This window comes from Equus przewalskii, chromosome 30 (genome assembly GCF_037783145.1).
Source record: "Equus przewalskii isolate Varuska chromosome 30, EquPr2, whole genome shotgun sequence".
Taxonomy (NCBI): Eukaryota; Metazoa; Chordata; class Mammalia; order Perissodactyla; family Equidae; genus Equus; species Equus przewalskii.
This window is the reverse complement of record NC_091860.1, coordinates 25,456,955-25,474,500: the sequence shown is the minus strand read 5'-3', so window position 1 is coordinate 25,474,500 and position 17,546 is coordinate 25,456,955. Positions and strand designations below refer to the sequence as shown.

Below are 17,546 nucleotides of genomic sequence, written 5' to 3'. Positions count from 1 at the left end.
TAGGGCCGTCGCTGGAATACCAAAATACTGAAAACAAGACTACAAATAACGTGGGTTTTGTAGGGGTTTTCATAGGTGTTTTTGCTTAAAAATAGAGCAAACGTGTAGATATGAGTGTCAGGGGAGGAGTCAAGGCAGGAACATGGCGGACCGCCTTCTTGGATCTCGGTCTCTGAGCTTGGGGGAATCTATATTTCTGGAGCCCTGACCTGCACGTTGGTACCAGATGACATTTTTCCTCTTGGACCTCCAGGTGTCTTTACAGGAAGCGCACATGTTGATTTCTAGCGTACAACAGCTAAAAATCTTAAGGGTCCACTCAGCGGGGCCCTTTGGGGTGCAATTCTTTACTCTTTACCATACATAGACATACATTTCTCTTTCACCTTAGCTCTCGTGGGTCGAGGGCATTCGCTGAACCTAGAACATCCGTTCAGCGGACACGCTTCATATTCCTGCTTCCTCAAACAACGTTCTGAAGTCTTTATCAAAACCCTGCTCCTTTTCAGTGGAAGTTAAACATTCTTTCTCTTCCTCACTTAACCTTGACCCGCTGCAAACTTGTTCAGCCAAAGTGTTAAGTTTCAGTAAGAGAATAAAAAGCACTTGAAACTCTTGAATATGCACCCAAGTGCGCTGTATAACTTCCTGGTCTTTATTTTGAAGGAGTTTCCTTGCCCCAAGCTCTTTATCAAGTACCTAAGGAAGTAGGAAATACTGTGGATTTAGAGCACATTCTTCCTGGAGGGCCAAATTCTTACCCTTGATCTCCTGCAAAGAAATGTCACACACATGAATCATTCTCGTCATTATTCCATGTGGCAAAAAGGGTTCCAGAAGGATCTTAGTGCGATCAAATAGCCTCACATCTATGATCATTTATCACATTAATATATTTGGGTTTAGATTTTTTTTCATCCAAGTCATTTTTATCATTTACCTCATCTATGACTCTTATTTTCTTATCCAATATTGGCGTAGAAATTTTTAACAAAATAATTCAGACGTTCAAAAAAGTACAGACAGTAATATAATAAAGACCTGTTAATTCACCACTGAATTTATGAACAAAAATATTTCACAAATACAACCGAAGCCTCTTGTATATCCCCTACAGATCCTTTTTCTCCCAAATGCCATTCTCCATGGTATGGTGTTTATCATTCTCTTGTACATTTTTATGTTTTTACATATATGGATATAGATTTATAGATAGATATTTCTTAGGAAAAGATTGAACTGCTATGGCAACAAAATACGGCAGCTTAAATAATTTCCAACAGCAGCTTAAATCATTCCCTCTCTATGGGTTTTTTAGATGCCTTCCATTTTTCCCCTTGGTCCCCACTATTGCGTTATCCTTGTCTGCATAGTTGAAGATGGATTGGTTCCCAGGAAGGGTGAAAAAGGCAGGGTCCAGGGCACACAGCTTGCCAGAAGTTGCGTACATCACTCTGCCTGTGTCCATTAGTCTAATTTTGGTCATGTGGACACTCCCAGGTGCAAGAGAGAGCAGGAAGAAGAAGAGAAAGGACCTGGGGAAGGCGCGGACAACTCATAGTTTGCCAGAATAAACAAGATTATAGTGCATGTTCTAAAACCTCATTTAAATTGTATCACACTTTAGGTAGGTGTGGCAGGCTGAGCAATAGCCACCCAGAGATATCTGGTCCTCATCCCTGGGACCTGTGAATGTTATTTTCTAAGGAGAAAGGGTCTCTGGAGATGAGATTGTTAAGGATCTTGAAGTTTGGGAGATTATCCTGGATTATCTGGTGGGCCCAATGTAATCACAAGGCTCCTTATAAGAGAGAGACAGAGGGAGATTTGACACTCACAGAAGAGGAGGAGGCCATGGGGACAACACAGGTAGATTGCACGAGTGGAGTGATGTGGCCACCAGCCAACAAGTGCTGGCGGCCTCCCGAAGCTGGCAGACACAGGGAACAGATTCTCCACCAGGCTCCCCAGAGGGAGTGAGGCTCTGCTGACACCTTGAGTCCCCAGCAGTGCTGGAGCCCCCTCACCACGCGTTCCTTGTTGCTCAGGTAAATGGAGTGCCTTCTGTGTCCTCCTGAGGTACATGGTCAGCTGGTGAGTTTTTCAGTTTTATTGAGCAGAACGTTATGGCATGCCCGCTTCTGAGCCTTATGACGCCTTCCAGCACAGTAGCCAGAGCAGTTTGCTGTCTCCCCTGCGTCAAATGCAGCCCATCGCTTATTCTAAGGATCCAAAACCATACCAGCAGAGTCTTAGGACTTTCTCCTGGAGCCCTGGCCAGGGTGTAAAGCCCGATATCAGAGAGGGTTCCCATCTTGGCAAACTCTTGCTTATCCAGCTTTATATTTCGCTCTCCACTGCCCGCACCCATCCTGCCCCCAGTGTCCACTGCCGGGCCAGCCCACCCAGCTCTGCTGATGCAGCTTCATCAACTTCTGCAGTTCCTCTGAGGGCCGGTCCTGTTCTTGCCTTAGCAGCCCAGCAGCCCTTGGGCCCACAGGCACTGATACGTGATCCTAGTTATGGGTCTGGTCGCCAGAATGGGAGCTGGGGCAGAGCCTGAGGAGGTCACTATTGTCTTGTAAGGCCTCCGCATAGTCTTCACACGGGGCGGGAAGTCGGAGGACTCAAGTTCTCCAGGGCAGCTCCCCAGATATCCCCACCCCGACTCTCAGCACCACGCGCCTTTTCCGTCAAGGCCCTTGCTTAGAACAGGAGAGCCACCTCGGCTGAGAACCCAGCCACCTCTGAAGTTCTGCACTCTTACAGGTAAGCCCTGGGCCTATTTCTCGGTCCTTCCTGCCCTCCAGGGACAGGCCTGAGGCCAAGGAAGCCCGCTGACTCACACACTTTCCTTCTTTAATTGAGCCTGTCATTTTTTCTTTTCAATGTTGCCCTTAGCAACAGCCACCCCACTCCACAGTCCTTATGGTTACTCCTTCCCCCATACCTCTCAAACACTGCCCCATCCAGCACAACCTTCTCCTCGCATCCCTGGTCCCAACCACCCCGTGTACCAGGTGTCCTAGATGGGGTCCTTGGGAAGCAGAGCCTGGGGTGAGACGGGGATCCTTGTCCAAATGATTTCCTGGGCTAGTGCTCTCAGGAGAAGGGTTGTGAGAGAAGCAGATAGGGATAGAGAATGATGCTAAGCATGAATGTGGTCTCAGATAGGGACTAGCTTCCGTCTTACCCCACGTGGATGCTTGGAGCACAAATTGTACTACCTTGAGGCGAGGGGGTCAGCTCTGTGCACTCTGGGGTCAGCCAGTGCGCGGCTGAGGTCTGCCTCCAGGAATGGAGTGAAACTACAGTCTTCAGAAAGAAAGGGCAATTCTCCGCTGAGGAGGGCAGCTGTGAGTCATGCTTACCCAGCATTCCCAGCAGCTGGGGCCTGGGAGTGCCAGCCAGGACAGACCTGAGGGGCACATCTGTCTAAGTAGCCTTATAGAGATGTGGCCTAATTGTGGACAATCGAGCAGCTAGTTTACATATTGCTCATCATTCTTCATAACGGCACATAGTGTCGTGGTTAAGAGCATGAACTCTTGAGACTGCTTGCCTGGCTTGAAATCCCAACTCCATCAACTACTTGCAGAGTGACCTCGGGCAAGTTACTTAAGTTCTCTGATCCTCGTGTCCTCATCTGTAAAATGGGAATCATAATAGTATCTACCTGATAGGGCTGTAGTGAGGATTAAGTGAGTTAACATCTAAAAGCATTTAGAACATGGCTTTGCACATAGTGAGTTCTGCGTAAATGTTAGCGATTATTGCAATAATTATGATTATATTTAAAGATGAGGTTAATATTTAAAGAGTTTATCTATCATAAGAAGTGCGTATATTGTCATTTTTACATTTCGTGACAGGTCATCGTCAAATTTAGTTAATTAAACTAAATAGTTAAATCCTTTCTCACTGAGTTTGTTTTCCTTGTGGCCAAATGTGGAAGACCATTTGGTTTCTTGCTGGTTAAGTCTTGTGGCCATTTCTCAGTCCCAGGACAGTTTCTCTTTTATTCCCAAAGGACCCAGTAACCTAGCTGGCATCCTTTCTCCTTCCAGAATACCCACTGCTGTTGGAGTTATTGTCCACCCAGTTCAACCCCTCTGTGCATTGCTGTTCCTAAAGAGCAACACTTGGACCCTTATTGTTTGAAGCCTCTTCTGCTTGTCACTCTGGAGAAGGAGATGCGGGCGGCAGAAATGACAGATGTGGAGCAGCTACGAAACTCCAAAACCTCGCAAAATTTTTCAGGTTGGTATTCCCAGTTTCAGGAAACACAACATACTCTTACCTCTCCCAATGAACTTCTTCTATTTGTTATGTCCCTTGTTAAGAATTCTGGTTGTGAACCATTACATTGATTTCACAGCCCCACTAAAGGTTCAAATCCTACAGTTTGCAAGTGCTGGTCCACCAGCTCCTGACTCTCTTAAATGAAGACACCTGAAGCTGTCGTGTCCTCCTCATTTCTGGATGCTCAGGGATAGATGTGGTTACTGAAACTGTTTCTACTGGACCATTGGCCACTGCCCCCAAGATCACCCTCTCCCACTCTAGACTTGAAGAAACTCTCTGGCAGATGAGTAGGTGGGACACTGTAGGCCATCCAGACATTCCCTAGGCTTGTGCGGATTAGTTTCATCTCAAAGGAACAGTAGACTGCTTAATTCTCGTGCAGGGGGCCCTCTACCCCAAAAATGAAAAGTAATCTCACTGTACCCCATCATACCAACATCAAGAATCTGAATGATATTTGACTGAGGCTGGGGCAAAAAGCCCGTGATTGTTGAACTATATCTTATCCTAGTCTTTGGGTCCCATGCTCCATCCTAGAGAATTAAGCAGTCCAGAAACGTACATGTACAAATGCTCCCAAACCTAACTAATTCACTGCTCAGTCCTCTGACTAGACATGTCAGAGTTACCTGCCTGACCCTGGCTAAGCAGGCACAGATTGGAGACATTATTTGAGAATTCAAGGCTGTTGAAGGAGTCAACGGGTGTGTTCATGGACTGGAAGCTTGTTAAGATGGCGACATTCCCTAAACTGGTGTTCAGATTCAGCGCGAGCCCTGTCAAAATGTCAGCTGCCTGTACTTTGCAGAAATTGACAAACTGATCCTAAGATTCATATAGAAATACAAGGGATCCAAAATAAACAAAACAATCTTGACAAAAGAGGAACAAAGTGGGAGGACTCACCCTTCCCAGTTTCAGAACTTACTACAAAACATTAATCAAGACATCGTGATACTGCCACAAAGATGGACATATAGGTCAGTGAAAGAGACTTGAGAGTCCTAAAATAAACCCTCATATTTATGGTCAAATGATTTTCAATCAGTGTGCCAAGGCAATTTGATGGGAAAAGAAGAGTCTTCTCAACAAATGGCAGTGGGTCAACTGGACATCCACATGCAAAAGAATGAATTTGAACCCCTACTTTTCACTCTACATAAAAATTAACTCAAAAGGGATGAAAGACCCAAGTGTAAGAGCTAAAACTATAAAACTCCTAGAAGGAAAAATAAGCATACATCTTCATGACCTTGGATTAGGCAATGGTTTCTTCCCCCCAGAAACGGTATGGTTGACCTTAAAAAAGCCTGCTTCATACAGCTCTGAAGATCTGTTGCACTGTCCATCTGTTACTCTTGCCATAATCGAAGTCCAAAAACCACCTTTGAAGTGCAGCTAATGGTGCAGCTGAATGCGTGTATGACTGCTTAGATGGAGCGCATGCACACGCACACACACGCAAGAGTTGTCCATTGCCACTCACAAAGCCTGGATCAGTCACTGCAAAGTTTAGCTTCCTAGCAAAAAACTCCTCCACGTGCTTCAGTTTAGGTAGGAGAAGCAGGTAGTCCCTCGGAGAGGCAATTTCCCTGGGTAGGCCGCGAACGGTATAGTCATGCTGGTCCTGAAACTGTTTTAAATATAGCCTGGAGTATTTTATACCTTCATAAACAGAAACGAAACTGAATTTAAAGAACTACCAAGCCCAGATGGCACCGATGTCCTGATCATCTTTACAGAGCCTCTGAAAGAGGAACAAAGGAGAGAATCCTTCCCAAGGGAGTGTGTGCAGCTGCTGGGGAGTGTTCGGGGCTTTCCCTGAGCACCGCAAACTCTTCACAGTCACACAGCATCTGTGGGGTGTAGGCACTGAAAACACCCCTTCTCTGGGTTTTTAAGCAGTGAATCTGGGGGTGGCAGCTGCAGTCCTAAAGCAGCAATGTCGGGTTCTCAACCCAATCCAAAAAATCTCATATTTGCTGAAATGTGCAACAACATAGGATATGAATGGGCTCAAACGTATTGAGTGTCTACTGTGTACCAGATGCTGTTCCAAGAATGCTACCTGAATCAACTCATTTAACCCTTAAATATAATAACTCATCGAATTCTTGTCAGGATTAAATGAATCTTTATGAGATGTATCTACTTCATCAAAAAATGCAAATTAAGACCCCAAGAAGTTAAGTAATGTGCCCAATTCATAAAGCTACACACTAAGGTCTGGATTCAGGCCAACTGACTCCAGAATCTGTGTGTTTAGCCATCATTCTCCTTTGCCAAACTGCCCAAATAAAACAAACAGCAGAATGAAATTTTCCATCCCTGGGTATATTCATTTCCTATTGCTGCTGTAACAAATGAGCACAAATTTAGTGGCTTAAAACACCACAAATCTATTGTCTCACATTTTTGGAGATCAGAAGTCAGAAATAGGTCTTATGGGCTAAAATGGAAGTGTTGGCAGAGCTGTGATCCTCCTGGAGGCTCTAGGACAGACCCCAGTTCCTTGCCTTTTCCATTTTCTAGAGGCTGCCTGCATTCCGTGGCTTGTGGCCCCCTCCTCCAGCTTCAAAGTACATCACTTACGCCAACCTCTGCTGTTATCATCACGTCTCCTCTCTCCCTCTGAGCCTCCTGCCTTCTTCCTATAAGGACCCTTTTGATTGTATTGGGCCCCAGTGGATAATCCAGGATAACCTTCTCTTTACATCTCAAGATCCTTAACTCAATCACATGCCAGGTGTCCCTTTTGCCATTTGAGATAACATATTCACAGTTTCCAGGGGTTAGGACATGGACATCTTTAGGAGGCCACTATTCTGTCTAACACAAACAGGCAACTAATAAGCCCACAAATTTATCTGCTTCATATGTTTCTTTAAAAAAAGGAAAGGAAAGGAAAGATCTACTGTAAATCAACAAATTAGATTACCAAGATGAAAGGGTCAGATTCTTGGAAACACACAAACTGCCAACACTGATTCAAGGAGTAGAAAATTGGAATAGAACTGTAACAAGTAAAGAAACTAAGTTAGGAATTAAAAAAAATTTTCCATCAATAAAAATGACAATGTTTCCCAAATTGATTTACAGATTCAATGTAATTGCTATTGAAATTCTAATCCCTTTTTTTATAGAAAAAGACAAAGTTTTCCTAAAATTCATATGGAATTGCAAGGGACTGTGAATAGCTGAGATCATCTTGAAAAAAGAAGAACAATGTGGCAGGACTCATACTTCCTGATTTCAAAAATTACTGCAAAGCTACAGTAGTCAAAATGGTGTGGTACTTGCATAAGGATAAACATGAAGATAAATAGAATTAATTTGAGAGTCCAGAAATGAACAAACGCATCTATGGTCAATTGATTGTCAACAAAGGTTCCAATGGAGGAAAAAGTCTTCTCAACAAAAGGTGCTGGGACAACTGGAAATCTACATGCCAAAGAATTCATTTGGACCCCTACCTCACACCATACACAAAAGTTAGTTCAAACTGGGTCAGAGAGCTAAAGGTCAGAACTAGCACTATAAAACACTTAGAAGAAAATATAGCTATAAATCTTCATGATCTCGGATTAGGCAATAGTTTTAAAATATGACACCAAAAGCACAAGCAACAAAACATAAAACTGATAAACTGAACTTCATGAAAATGAAAAATGTTTGTGCATGAAAGGATACTGTCAAGAAGGTGCCAAGACAATCCACAGAAGGGGAGAAAATACTTACAAATCATGTATCTGATAAGGGTCTAGTATTCACAATATATTGAAAATTTTTACAAATGATCAAAAAAGGCAAACTTCTCAAATTTTTGTTATTAATTTTAATTGTGTTAAAATACACATAACATGTAATTAACAATCCTTACACATAACATATAATTAACAATCCTAACCAATTTTAAGTGTACAGTCCAGGCATTAAGTACATTCACATTGTGGTAAACAATTCCCTTTTTAAAATGGGAAAAGGACTTGAATATGCATTTCTCCAAAAATGATGTGCAAAAGTCCAATTAGCAAACGAAGATGCTCAGCATCAGTAGTCATCAGTGAATTACAAATCAGACCCACAATGAGACATCACTTCACATCCACAAGACTATCAGAGAAGTAGAAAACAACAAGTGTTGCTGAGGATGTGGAGAAATTGGAAGCCTCCCACATTTCTGGTGGGAATCTAAAATGATGCAGTCCCTGTGGAAAACGGTATGTCCGTTCCTCAAAGAGCTAAGCATAGAGTTACCATATGACCTGATAGCTCCACTCCTAAGTATACACCCAAGAGAACTGAAAACACAAGTTCATATAAAAACTTGTCCAGTGATGTTCATAGCAGCATTATTCATCACAGGCAAAAAGTGGAAATAACCCAAATGTCCATCAACGAATGAGGGGATAAACAAATGTGGTATATTCATACAACGGAATGTTTTTCAGCCATAAAAAGTTAAGAAATACTGATACACACTGCAACACGGATGAGCTTTGAAAACATCATGCTAAGTGGAAGAAGCCACGCACAGAAGGCCACACGCTCCCTGATTCCACTTGCATGGCATGTCCAGAACAGGCAAATCCACCGAGACTGAGTAGATGAGTGCTTGCCAGGGGCCAGGGGGAGGGACACCCGCGGAGTGACTGCTTAATCCTATAGAGTTTCTTTTAGGGGTGATAGAAATGGTCTAGAATTAGGTAGTGGTGATGGTCACAGAGCTTTGTTGTCCACATACTAAACATCACTGAACTGTACATTTTGAAATGTGAGTTTTATATTACTTGAATCTCATATCAATAAAAAAATGAAGGAAAAAAACCCCTTGTGAAGTGTGTGGTTCTGTTCTGGCATCAACCTTTGTCCCTTTTTTACGCCCTGGTGCAGCAACTCTCAGTCTGCAAGAGTGTTCAGAGCCAGCTAGAGGGGGCATTGTTCAACAAGTATTTGGAGTTCTCCTTCTAGGCACGTGGTAGAATACACAGTCTCGCCCCTTGACTTGCTTTGGCCAATGAAGCGTGAGTGGAAGTGGCAGAAAGCGTCCAGCTAGAAGCTCTACAAGCTAATACGTGAGTCCACACGTTGTCTCTGTCTTGGCAATGAGGATACACAAAGGTGAAGCGTTCTTCCCCTCGGGGGCCGGGACTCCTCAGCAGAGCACACTAGCTCACCTTTGCTGGCCACGTAACATGAGTGAGAAATGGATGCTGATTAAACCACTGAGATTTGGGGCATGTTTATTCTTATGGCATCCTGGAGTCTCTCCTGACTAGCAGTCATAGTTATCCTGACCCGGATAACCCTAGGGCATTCTCCCAACATCCCAAAGGGATTGATAATCCATTGTGGCCACTCATTATTCTCTTTAGGAAATTTTGCTGCAAATTCTTTTAAATCCTCTTAGGACAGGTGGTAGCTGACTGGTCCTGAGAAGCCTAGGGCAGCTCTAATTTGAACAGCTGTTTTTTCACCCTTCCAGGTGCAGATGCCCAAAGAAGAATGTGGTTTGACATTGCTAGCAGTGCAGGAGGCCAATCCCTCCCATCAGGCTTCAGTCTCCAGGGAACCCAGTTACTCCTGGGACCTTCAAAATGATCTGGTTTAGAAGTTGGGCTTTCCTCTGTATTTTTTCCGTTCCCCTAGAGTCTGCCACTGCCCCTTCTGATTTGCTTTCCCTCCCTACTCTCCCCTCCCCAGATTGGCCTGAAGCACCTGGACCTGGATTGAACTGGTCATGTCTCTTACTGGACTTGGTTGGAGGACTCCTGGCATGTCGTCTTTCTACTCAGGGCGGCCACAGCTTGGCTTGATTTCCCTAAATATCTGTAGATGCCTCTGGCTGACACTGTTAAATTGTTGAATAGAACGTCATCCAAACTCTTCCCCATCTGCCTTCTTTCTTGCTGCTTCCGGCCACAGAGATGGAAAGCTCCGCCCTCAGGGTCTCGCACCACCCCAGCAGCTGGGAGAGACCACGTGACCCAGCTCTAGTCAATAAGATAAATATGGAAGTTTACTGCAGACGACTCTGAGATGCTCTTACCTCCTTTATAAAAAGTGATAGACTTGGCTGGTTGGGCTCCTTCCCCGTCCTCAGTCTCCCTGCCAGACATGACAGCAGGAGGGAAAGAAAGTCCAAGAGAACCGCAGACAGCAGTCCTAACCAAAGCCTGGATCTGCCTACCGCTCGGCTGATTTTCATGTGAGAAAAGTACATCCCTCCTTAACAGTCCATTGTTATTTGGATATTCTGATGCTTGAGCAGCAAAAAATTATCCCAGATGGGTAGAAGCTCCAATAACTTATCTTTTCTTAAACTTGGATCTCTTTTAACTTGGCCAACAAATATTGTGACATCAACTGAAATTCACTCTCCCAATCCTTTCGCATTGAATATATATATTCAGTGTAACTCAGGAGAGGTAAAATCTCATGTTAGCTATATTTCAAATGTTAATATGAGAAAGGTCCATATAGTTTTTATAATTCTATCCTTAAACCATTAGATACTTAATGCTGCTTAGCAAGCCTTTCTCTGGTTAACTCCCTATCTCATTGCCTACAGTGACCATTCTAATATTTTCTAATATCTTCACAGCCTCATTCTTAGAAAATGACACTAAGATTTCTCAAATTGCTTCCCAATTATTTCAAGATTGCTCTCAGTTTTTCCTACCTTCTCCTCATGCAACAAACCCAAGGTTTGGAGAAAAAATAATCCTTAAGACAAAGTCTTCTTTACATATGTGCTTTAAAAAATGTTTTTAAATCAAATGTATCATATGTACGATAAAGAATATAGAAACATATATAGGGAGTTAAAAAAATAAACACCTCTATACCCATACCTAGATTAAGAAGATTATTTGTGTCATAAGAATGTGCCTATAATCGCCCAAAATGGAAGACTCCTCTCTTCCCCCACCCTAGACATAACCACTCTCCAGACTTGGTGTTAATTATTCTCTTGCTTTCCTTTATATTTTACTAAGTATGTACCCCTAAGCAATATGTGCTTTATTTTTTAACATTTGGGTAACAAGCACAAACTGAGCTATGTAAGAAAATGGCTTTCCCAGTGGAAGATAAAATGAATGGGGTCTCTGGATGATCTCTAACTTCTCTGGGAATTTACAAGAGTCCCTTTTGGGAAACCCATGGGCATTTTCATGAATGAGTCTTTGAAAACAAAGATCTCAAAAAAGATTTGTATCGTCTAACTGAGCTGAAATGTGAACCAGGTTTGACATACAGCAGAAATAAGGCTGGAGCTGCTGTTAGTTTTTGCCTTCTAAATTTCTCTTCAGTTTTTAAGAGTAGGTCCAAGTAGAACACTTCTGGGTGAGGTGACCATCCTCAGCTGATACAGGCGGAAAGGAAAATATGAACTTCCAAATCACTTGGTGAAGACAAGCTAAATAAAAGGACACATCTAGGTCAGGCTCATTGGGGCGTCTTATTCTCAGGTTAAAAAGAAAGTACAGGGGCGGCAGAAATTTCAGCGACAACTCTCAAAATGTCTTGTCATATTGCTTTAATTCCAGCTCTATCCCCTCTATGTCCCATGCATATGTGTCACCCAAGATGCTCCTCTAACATTCTCCTGGGCTTTCTCTGAGCTTCTCTCCTTTGTTCAGTCTCCGTTTTCTTAATTTCTATGTGTTCATCTCTCCTGATGTACCTTCTTGTTTTGCTGGAGCACATCTTCAAGTAGCTTCTTGAGATAAGATGCTAGGGAGATTTGCTCTTGATACTTTGTCTAAAAATGTCCTTATTCTACTCTGATCCTACTCGACAGTTTAACTGGCAATAGAATTCAATGTTCGAGATTTTCTTTCAGAATTTACCCCCTCTCTCTTTTAGCATATTTATTTGCTTCCTTTATTTCACTCTCCACTCCAATTCCCTTTTCCCTTAGGCAACCGTTCTAATGTATGTTTTTATTTGAATATACTCTTCAAATCTTAGTAAATTTGAATTTTTTCTTAAATATATGTTTTTGAATGGCACAGATGGTATTATGTTATCTATCTCAATCTGAATTTCTTCTTCTTTTTGTTCACCAAGTATGTATTTTTAAGATCCATATGTTGCTTCTATATCCATGTACTCCAGTCTTACACAGGCCTCTGAGGGGTGCATCCACATTTTATCTAAGCATTCTTCCAACGAGAAATATCCAGTTTCTTCTAATTTTTGTCAACAGCAACATCCTGCTGCAGTGAATATCTTCATATATATCTCCTCATGCATCTATGTGAGAATTCTGTGGAATTATGCCTAGGAATGGAACTACTGGCTAATAGATTCTGTATACACTTAATTTGGGTACATAATGCCAGATTGTTCTCCAAAATAGCTGCGATGAATGGTGTACCTCACACAAAAAAGACACACAGGTATTATATCCTCCTATTTCCATGAACATTTGGTATTGTCCAATTTTCTAATTTTTGCCAGACTCGTAGATGATATCTCATTGTTTTAATTTCATTTACATTTTTCTAATGTTTTTCTGATCTTAATTTTTCTTGTTAAAGATGATTTTGAACATCCAATTGTGTTCTCATTACTTTTTGAATTTTCTTTTCTGTAAAATACCTGTTCATATTCTTTCCCCATTTTCCTTTTGGGGTTGCCCTTTCTTGTTGAATTTTGTTCTTTCAATATTCTAACTATAATCACTTCTCAGTTTTGGGAACTACCTCTGCCACTCCATCAGATGCCCATTAATTTTGCCCATGTTATTCATCATTGAAAGGAAATCTTTAATTTGGACACAAGGATATTTATCAGATCTTTTGTCTTATGATTATCTCTTTCAAAATTTTGTTTAAGAAGTCCTTCTTCATCCTATGTCACAAAGATACTTTCCACATATTGATCTATTAAACTTGTAGTTTATCTTCTACATTTAGTTATTTAATCCGTCTATAGTTCACCATTGTTTGTCCTTTTAGATGGTGCAGTGGCCATGAAAGTGACTCAATAGACCTTCAACTCCAGAGAATGTGCTTTTCGGGTGCCCGACAATGACTTGAGGGCTCTCCCTCAGTGCTGCCAGACTTTTCTCAGACTACAGAGAGCACTCTAGGACGTTTTTACCCGATCCTTAGTCGGGTGCAGATTTAGAGTGTGGTCTGTCAATTCTCCTTCACTTGGGGTCAGACTTACACTGCAGTCTGAAGTCTCTCCTAGCTGGCTCCTCTCAATTTTCTCTCTTAGGCGCTTCTCCTAATAATATCCTCGCACATTTACTCCCGTCTTGGCATCTGCTTCTCAGAAGTTCTAGACAAACACAGATAGAGACTCCATTTTTTTTTTCCTACACAGTCATAGATTCAGCAAACATTTATCTGCTACCCACTAAGAGCCGATTTTCTGAAAACCATCAACTGAGTAATCTATCCTTCCCTTTTTGCTTCGCCTTGTCACCATTATTATTATTAATATCTTTATTGTTACTATGGTTTCCTATCAGATCTTTCTAACTAGTCGAGCAATTCCTCCTCTTCACTCTTCTATTTGAGATTAATGTATCTATTCTTAGAACTTTAAGCTCCACACATGTTTTGAGAACAACTGGAATTCGATTGAATTTACAGATTTCACAATAGTGTCATCTAAGATCGTGGAAAATGTTTCCATTTACTTCAACCATCTTTATAGAGGTCTTACATATATTTGTTTAACTTGATCATTGTTTATTTCATAGTTTTGAGACCATTGTAAATGATACCTTATTTTTATTATATTTTCTAGTAGGTTATTGCCGGTTTAGAAATGGTATAAATTTAGTGTTGTTTTGATCCTTCATCATTTTAAGGGCAGCACTGGCTCCAAACTGTTGAGAAATCTCAAGCCATTCTGGATCCTGATTGTCTTGTATGTGACCAGTTCTTTCTCTCTAGGAGCTTGTGAGATCTTCTTGATCACCAGCGGTCTGAAATTTTACAGTGATATACCTCGCTATGGGTCTATTTTCATCCGTTTCCTGGGCATTTGGAGGGAACTCTGAAGCTGACAGGTCCTCTCCCTTGTTTCTATGGATTTTTTCTTGGACGGCTTTTTGATTCTTTCCCTCTATTTCTCTGTTCTCCTTTGCTGGGGACTTCTAGTATTCAAATTTGGATTGATCATCTCATTTGAAAATATTTTCTCTTCTGTTTTCCCTGGCTTTGTCATTTTGCTCTACTCTCTAGGAGAGTTCCTCAACTTTATTTTTCAACCCTTACGGGAACATTTTCATTTTATTAAATGCTTTTAATTTCCAAAAGCTCTTTTTGTTGTTCCACAGAAGCTCCTTTATTATAGCATCCTGTTCTTTTTTCAAGGAGTATGGAGGTGACACCTTCTTTTATTTTCTGAGATATTAACACTAGGGTTTTTTTTTTAAGTTATTATTTCCTTACACAGTCTCTGTTTCCTCTGTCGGTTTGTTTTGGCCTCTATTTTCCAACTTAGAGAATTTCTTCAGATGTCTAGTAATCCTTGACTATCTGCTCATGATTCAGAGTGAAGGGTTAAAATGCTGACTGGAGCTCTGTGGGTATCAGTGGGGTTGTCAATTTGAGCTTCACATTGGGTTGATTCGGGTGGACTATTCATTGGGGAATCTCCAGTATCAATATTTGATGGGTTTTTTTCAGTAATAATCTTCTAGTCTCTTGCATGGAGGGGATGAGTCTGGCACTATGAGGGGGCCCTATGAGGCTAAAGGATGGAAGGAGTGGAAAGTGTCTTAGCATTTAGCACTGAGTATGCATCCAGGCATTGAGCCCCTGCTTTTGGTGTGTCCACACACTCAGCTGTGTCTCGCATACTACAAGTCAGGGACTCTAATTTCAGAGTATCCTTTCTAAACTGTTAAGCCTCAGAGCCTTTGCCTGGGTGACCGAGAGGCAGTCGTCGGCCTTGTTGAGCGAGGAGGGAGACCCAGGATCTAACTTCTCAGACAACTTCCTCCCAATTCCTTCCTTGTTTTGTCCTCTTTACTCAGTCCCATGGGTACCTGCTGCTGCTTTCTGAGCCTTTTAAGGATTCTGCGGTTGAGACAGGATTGGTTCTGGTAAATCCCACCTGTTGGGATTTGACATCCTCAGGAGCGCTGAGACAGTTCTCCACTGGTCCCTCTGCTTTCCAGCCTCTAAAGTCTTTTGCTTTGGCTCCTCTTCCATCTTCCCATCCATGTGGTTTCCTGTGTGTGTTTGGTGTTAACACTTTACACAGTTTTATGGCGAGGGAGCAAAACCAGTTGCCTGTGCTCCGTCTGCATTTTAACCCACAAGTCTCCACCTGGGCTGCCGATCCCCTCTGCATCTTCCGGGAGCCTGCCACATCGGTGGCTTCCCCTCCATTGCTGGTGAATTGCTCACATGCTCAGCAGCTGGTATCTTGAAGTCCCTTTAGTTACTTGCCCCTCTTTTTTTCCCTGCTGCCATTTATTTACTACTTAATTGGATTGCTGTCAAAAATTAAATTAAACTAAGTTAAAAGCCTGTCATTGGTCTTCTTGCTTTGAGTCCAACACACAGGTACCAGCCCTGTCTCTCCAAAGCACCCCTCCCAACTTTTGATGGTTCCTCCCTCTGTGCCTTCTGAATAAATTCCAGACTCCTTAGCCTTTTATTAATTGTACTCTATAATCTCTACTACCCACTTATCAGAACTGACTTCCTACCACCCTTTGCTTTGCTTCCTACCCAGTAGACAGATGCGTCCAGAATGTACATTATACTTTTCTTCTCACTGCTGTGCCTACACCATTCCATCCTCCAGAAACATCCTCCCTTTCATCTATGCGTCTGATAATTATCTCCATTCTTCAAGGTCCCATTGAACTGATATCTCTCTGGAACCTTCCGGGATTTCCCTAGCCTTCCTATACCTCCTTACACATCCCACCTGCTCTCCACCGCTTCCATCCCTCCCTCCATGGATATTTGCCTCCCTCTTACTGAGTATTATCAACTGTCTCACATCAATGAATTAACCGTACATTTGTTTAATCATTCCCACTGAATAGGGAGATGCTTGAAGACAAGCATCTTGGCATGCCCATTATGCCTAATACGCTTTGCCGTGAGTACATTGCAAATACAGGGTAAGCGAGGAAGAAGACATTTTAAATACGGTAGGCTTAAATTAGACAGCAAAATAGTAAAACATAAAATCTCCGTTGCAGCCAAATCTGAGCAGTGTGTTCTATGACGTGTTTCAGCAAGCACGGGCATTAACAGGCAGCTCCCTGCCTTCTCTGAGCCTAATCAGCCAAGAGCTCTGCTGGGTGCTAAAGGCCCTATGGGGAAAAATAACCGTGCTGTCTACCTTTATAGCAACAGGTTAAAGCTGCTGATTTATGACTCTTGGCAGGAACAGCTGGCCCTTTGCCAAGGGACACAGCAGTGGCGTCCGGAGAGCCCATCAGTGACCTCCACCCACTCCCACCTACCCCCCACCCACCCCAACCCATCCCAACACACCCCAACCCACCCCTACCCACCCCCACCCACCCCAACACACCCCCCCCACTCCCACCCATCCCCACTAACCCCAACACACCCCCACCCACTCCCACCCATCCCCACTAACCCCAACACACCCCCACCCACTCCCACCCATCCCCACTAACCCCAACACACCCCCACCCACTCCAACTCACCCCCACCCAGCCCCAACCTGCCCAAACCACCACAACCTGCCCCAACTCACCCTAACTCACCCCAACCCACCCCCTGTGAGACAGTGCTCCAGCTTCCCCAACTGACCTGGGTCTGCATCAAGCGAGACAGTCAGACACTCAAGAGATTCTCGTAAAGATGAGGGGCCCCTCTTGGGAACAGCTTGGGCCAGCCCTGAGTTAGATCAGCGCTTTGCTATTTCATCTCCAAATCTTTACCCCCAGTCTCTTGCCCAGGGTCTTTCTCTGCCAAGCGTCCAGTGCCGTCCTGCTTCTCCCAGCTGCTTCTTCCTGGAGGCCGCCTGGCAACCGTTCAAATCTCTGAGTCTTTTCCTTTAAAGGCCACCAGTCTCCCTCCTTCTCTCAGGGCCGTGGAAGGGGACTGGATAGCAGATTCCGATAAAAGTAGTCACAATGAAGTGTTTGTGGTCAAATGTACTCCCCTCCCAGTGATGTTTGCATCTGAAATGCTGGCTTCTGGACACTGCCTTAACCCAAACAAGTGAATCTTTAATGGATATTAATTTTCTACGAAGAATGGGGTGGAAGTGGGAAT

General features: G+C 43.0%; 1 long non-coding RNA gene across 1 annotated transcript in view; it reads right to left on the bottom strand.

Moving 5' to 3' along the window:
- Window positions 1-17,313, bottom strand: part of LOC103556862 (uncharacterized) — a 30,618-nt gene extending 13,305 nt beyond the window's left edge. Inside the window, exon 1 of the long non-coding RNA XR_546314.2 lies at window positions 17,079-17,313. This is a non-coding gene — a long non-coding RNA (uncharacterized lncRNA). The remainder of the gene's footprint in view (window positions 1-17,078) is intronic.
- Window positions 17,314-17,546: the final 233 nt, after the last annotated feature.